This window comes from Austrofundulus limnaeus, unplaced genomic scaffold (genome assembly GCF_001266775.1).
Source record: "Austrofundulus limnaeus strain Quisiro unplaced genomic scaffold, Austrofundulus_limnaeus-1.0 Scaffold18, whole genome shotgun sequence".
Taxonomy (NCBI): Eukaryota; Metazoa; Chordata; class Actinopteri; order Cyprinodontiformes; family Rivulidae; genus Austrofundulus; species Austrofundulus limnaeus.
Genome location: NW_013952420.1, coordinates 2,976,208 through 2,982,296, shown reverse-complemented (window position 1 = coordinate 2,982,296; position 6,089 = coordinate 2,976,208).

The window sequence follows — 6,089 nt, the reverse complement described above, 5'->3', positions numbered from 1 at the left end:
GTTGTAATGTGACAAAATATGGAAAAGTTCAAGGGGTATGAATACTTTTGCAAACCACTGTAAATAAAATTCTTTACTTTTACCTCTGTTTTAAGTTCTGAGTTTTAGTATCTCTAAACATGATATGATGATCTGAAAATATTTATTTCTTCTAATATATTTTCCCTCATGCAGTTTAAATGATTTGTTTGTGTCCCAAAGTAAAAAAAAAGATAATTGTAGAAATATGCATGGAAATGGATGTCTGAGTGCAGAGCTAGTTTATCTCACCCTTTGACCTCTTTGCCCACTTACAAACAAAACACAGAAAATTACTTCCAATTTTTATGTATACATGTTTTCTCTATTGTAGTCATCACTGAAGATTTTTATCAACATGAAGGCAGATGTTTTCATTTTGAAGCAACTGGATTTTAAAAAAAAAGCATTTTGCTCTATAGACATGACTGAAATCGTCACAACAAATGACCTCATAAGCAGCACAATGAGTTAATGTTGTGGTGGCTGGTTTCACTCGTGTGCACACACATACACACACACACACACACAAACAGGGAGAAAGTCCCTGAAGAGATTTGAAAGTGGGGAGTTTGGTGGTTCTTTGACATTTTTGTGACTGGGTGAGATTATCACAAAACAAAATCAGATCTGACTCAACCTCTCAGACAGGAATGAGCTGTCATGAACTACATTTAAAGTTTTAGTTTAACATAGGATTTTCAAGAAAGGCAATGAGGTGTAAACATCTTACCTGTTGCAGATAGGTCTTGGAACAATCACAGTTTGGAGAAAAAGAGTTTTATTGTGAGAGCATGTGCCTTTTTTGTCAACTTTACATTGCTGTCAATTCAGTATTATACATGTATTTAGTATGCAGAATTCTTTGCATGGGTCCTGTATTGTAAGGGGCAGCAGCAGCTAGCTGTAGCATTTTCTGATAGAAGGTTAGAATATTTTAGCTGGAATAAAAATGTTCTGCAAAACTGACAGCAAAGCAGGTTTGGTGGGGTGCTGCTCAACCTAAAAAAATAATTTGCTTCACAAAGTAGTTTCTCCTGATGAACAACTTGCTTATTATGTTTGGTTCTGTGTAGTTTTGTCATGTTGACTATTTGAAATGGAATTTTAAATGGTTTTTTTTAGTGACTCATCCTTAGTTTTTAATTTATTTGGCGGCTCAGGCTGACGTCGTTTCTTTCCTCTGGATTTATTATACTGTATTTATCAGCGCTCCCCCTGCTGGCAGCGATCAGAACAGGAAGCTCCTCCAATAAAGTGTCCTTGGGGCATAAAATATTTCACCCTTTGGACATGTTCTGCTGGTTTTAGCACACTAATGCAAACACTAGACTTCACGAGCTCATCAAATGCAGGAATAGCTGTAACAAAACCTAAGAACAGAAAAGAAATAAAACATGGGACATTTTGATCAATATGGTAGGAAATATTTCCAACTAAATGTCTGGTATTAAATGTACTCCTGTGAATATCCTGTGTTGGTGAGTTTGAGTCTTGCTCGAAGATTCAAAGTTAAGCCACACATTTAATATTGCACAAGACTTCTTTCCCCCATTTAATTAGGTTAAATCTAGAGTATTTTTACTTGTAGAATTATTTAAAATCCATTTAATAATTAATTCAGAAAGCTGTATACCTGTCAGTTTCGGGTGGGTGTTCTGACTAATTTATTAGACCCAACTGTTTTTGTGACCCCAGAATAACATTTTTTAAATTATTCACACCAAAAAAGGTAACACATCTTCCTTTAATGGCACTTCTGAACATCTAAACTAATTATTTTTTTGTGTTAATTGGATCCAACATGTAAAATATTTACAAAAATAGCAGCTCACATTGTAGCCCTTGTAGCATACTCTGAAATGACAGCAAAACAAATTTAAGACAATGTACAAAAAAAAAAAAGAAAACAGAAACTGGGAGCAGAAAAGCATCAGTAGGATTTGACAAGAGTAAAAACTGTTGGCAGGGGTGATTACTAACGGAGTGCAGCTGGGTTGATTAGCAAATGAGTGACAGGTGAGCTGGAACCATTGAGGAAAACAACGATGGAAACCTGGGAGACTAAAACCTAAATAAAAAGCTGGAGGAAGATGGGAGTCCAGGACCATCAGGTGAAAACAGTTCATGTTAATATTACAATGGAACGCAAGAAGTTTAATTGCTAACGGACAGGAACTTAAAGGATATATCGATGAGCTTGAAAAACAACAGGAAATTTTTTGTGTTCAGGAAACATGGTTAAAAACAACATTAGATTTTGTGATCAAAGGATATGATAGTGTAAGAAGAGATCGACCAGAGGGAAGTGGAGGAGGATGTGGAATATCTATAAAACAAGGGGTACAATGTCAGATATTAGGAAAAGGGAAAGAATTGAAATATGGGGGGAAGAAGGTGAATTCAAAATAATAAATTTTTATAATCCATGTAAAACATTAACGATTGATATAATGGAGGAGTTAACTGAATATTTGGAAGGGAAAGTAATTTGGTGTGGAGATTTTAATGCAAATACTACTTTGTGGGGTAAATGTAATGATAAAAACGGACAAGTTATAGAAGAATTAATGGAAATGAAAAATCTAGTATGTATTAATGATGGAAGGGGAACAAGAATCAATTTAAGAACGGGGATGGAATCAGTTACTTATTTAACAATTGTTTTAAATGTTTTAGCTGGTATTTGTGAATGGTTCATTGATAAAAAAAATCTACAATAAGTAGTGATCATTACCCCATAACAGCAAGAGTAGGACTACATTTAAAAAATAAGATTATAAAGCTTGGGAAAAAGTTAAAATTTAATAAGGCAGACTGGATTAAATTTAGATATTTGAGTCAAATAAACTTAGAGAAAGTAGATATGAGTATAGATATAAATGATGCAAATTTAATAATTTGTAAGATAATAATGGAAGCAGCAGATCATTCTACAAAGAAGTCAGGGAGTAAGAATGACTAGACATGGGTTTTTACGATGTAAAAACAAGTGTGCATTGCCTTGTAGCATGTCATTGCAGCATGGCTTTGCCTGCAACAGTGGACTTGCAGAATGAAATGTGACCAAGTTCAAATGTGTTTTCTATACCAGCTTGTGCCTGTCAAGTCAGCAGGTGTTTGTAATTAAGGTGTGACAATATGAAGTTTGTAGAGAATTTCTATTAAAGTTGCTGCTGCTGGATTTCAAACCGTAATCTCCCACATGAAAGCCCACGGCACTAACCATGAGACCATTGGAGCTGTGGTAGAGGACGAGGCCAGGGTTTGGTTTGTGTGTGTGCAGAAAGTAGCCACATTGCCAATGCAATGGTTGTCACTAATTTGAAAAATATTTCAACAATAAAGCAATATTAGGACAATATTTTAGTAAAACATCAAAACACAATCATATTAGTATTGCAAACACTGAACTATTGAGATTAAATATTATTAAACTATGGTGCAGTACGGAGTAGATACAGCAGGGACAGTATTGGACCAATATAAGGCTCCATTGACTCCCATTATAAATTAATAAACATTAATATTTCAAAAACTATACGTTGTACAGGCACCAAAAGTCATAGCCATCATTTGGCACAGGAGCTTTACAGATATAAATTACAATGGCAGCTCTAGGACAAAGAATGCAGGAGGAGAAGAGTGCCAAAGTGGAGATGACTTGGATGAGAAATGAATCACAATAGTGTGCATTGCATTGGCAATGCACACTGATAAGAAAACGGTGCCATGGTGGACAAATGAGTGCAAGAAGCAATAAAATTAAAAAATAAATCATTTAAGGTACTCAAAAATAATCCAATTCACAATAATTTAATTGTTTATAAAAGAAAACAAGCAATAGTAAGGAGAACTATAAAAATGCAAAAAGAGAATTTTGGAGAAATTTTTGTAATACGATAGGGAAAGAAACAAAAATTGAGAAAATTTGGAAAGTAATCAAAATAATGAATGGTATAAAAAGAGAGTTTGAATATCCTGTACTAAAAATAGATGATAAAAATATAATAAGAGATGAAGACAAAGTTGAAATATTGGCAAGAATGTTTAGTAAAATTCATAGTTCAAATAATATTAGTGAAAAGGGAAGAAAAGGAAGAGAACATACAAAAATTAAATATAAAGATTTTTTACAGAATGTTGAAGAAACAAATAATTTGTTGAATGTTGAGTTTACAAAAACGGAATTGAATAATGCACTTAAGAAGACAAAAAAAACCGGCACCAGGTAAAGAGCAAATCTGGAATAGAATGATAAGGCAACTCAGTGAACAATCTAAAGATATACAATTATATAATAAGATTTGGGAGGAGGGAAAATTACCTTTGAATTGGAAGGAATCAATTATAATATCAATAGCCAAACCAGGAAAAGATAATTCAAACCCAGAAAACTACAGACCAATAGCTTTAACATCAAATCTATGTAAAATAATGGAAAAAAAAGATTAATAATAGACTAGTATATTATTTAAATAGTAAAGGATTTATGTCAAAATATCAAAGTGGTTTTTGAAAAGGGAGGAGTACCAACGATCCTACGCTATGTTTAGAGCATGACATTAGAAGAGCACAAGTAAATAAAGAAAGTGTAGTGGCAGTATTTTTTGATATAGAAAAGGCAAATGACATGATTTGGGTGGATGGATTATTAATTAAATTATACAAGTTGGGTATTAAAGGRAGAATATTTAAATGGATTAAAGACTTTTTAACAAATAGTAAAATACAAGTTAGAATAGGAGACGTTATCTCAGAAAATTATATAGTAGAAAATGGAACTCCACAAGGGAGTATCATAAGTCCTTTACTGTTTTCAATTATGATAAATGACATATTTAAAGATATTGGAAAAGACATGGGWTGTTCACTTTTTGCAGATGATGGAGCTGTTTGGAAAAGAGGGAAAAACGTTGATTTTATTGTTAAAAATTTACAAGAGGTTATTATTGAAATAGAGAAATGGGCGTTRCAATGGGGATTTAAGTTCTCAGTTGATAAAACGAAAGTAATGATATTTACTCAGAAAAAAATAAATAAGGAAATTAAATTGAAATTATATAATCAAGAGTCAGAGCAGGTAAAGTGTATAAAAAATTTAGGGTTATGGTTTGATGAAAAATTAAAATGGCATATACATATTCAAAAAGTTGTTGATAAATGTAAGAAAATTGTGAATATTTTGAGATGTTTGGCTGGCAGTGACTGGGGAGCAGATAGGAAATCACTAAAACAGATTTACACAGGAATGATAAGATCTAACATAGACTTTGGTTGTTTAGTTTACGGTTCAGCAGCTAAAACACATCTGGTTAAATTAGACATTATCCAACATCAGGCAATAAGATTATGTACTGGAGCATTTAAAACCACACCAACAGCAGCATTAGAAATAGAAATGGGAGAAATGCCATTAGATTTAAGAAGAACAAAGTTATAAATTAATTATTGGTTAAATTTGCAAGGAAATAACGTTGATCATCCAACTCTGGAAATTTGAAATCCATGTTGGGGAAAAGAAAGAAATGAGGAGTTTCGGATGAACAATTGAAAATAAAATAATTTTTTTTAAATGAATAGTTTAGAAATTAGTCAAACAACACCAATATCAATTATACCACCCTGGATTCTACCAGAAGCAAGAGTAGATATGTCAATAATGGAAAAAAAACAAGATAAATCTTACATTGTAGATAGTTATTCAGTGCAATTATATTTAAATAATTATCATCAATACGTACAAATTTATACTGATGCATCAAAAATAACTGGGAAAATAGGAACAGCGTTTGTAGTACCAGAATTCAATCTAAAAATAGGAAAACGAATTACAGATGGGTTATCAGTATACACAGGTGAAATGTTGGCAACATTATTTGCTTTGCAATAGAAGACGTAAAACCATTAAACGATAATATGTTCAAATTCAAGCTGTGCATTATTAAGTTTAAAAAGTAATCAGACAGATAGTAGGATGGACATTTTATTAGAAATATATCATACATTATTCAGAATACAAAACATATTTTATTAGAAATATATCATACATTATTCAGAACACAAAACAT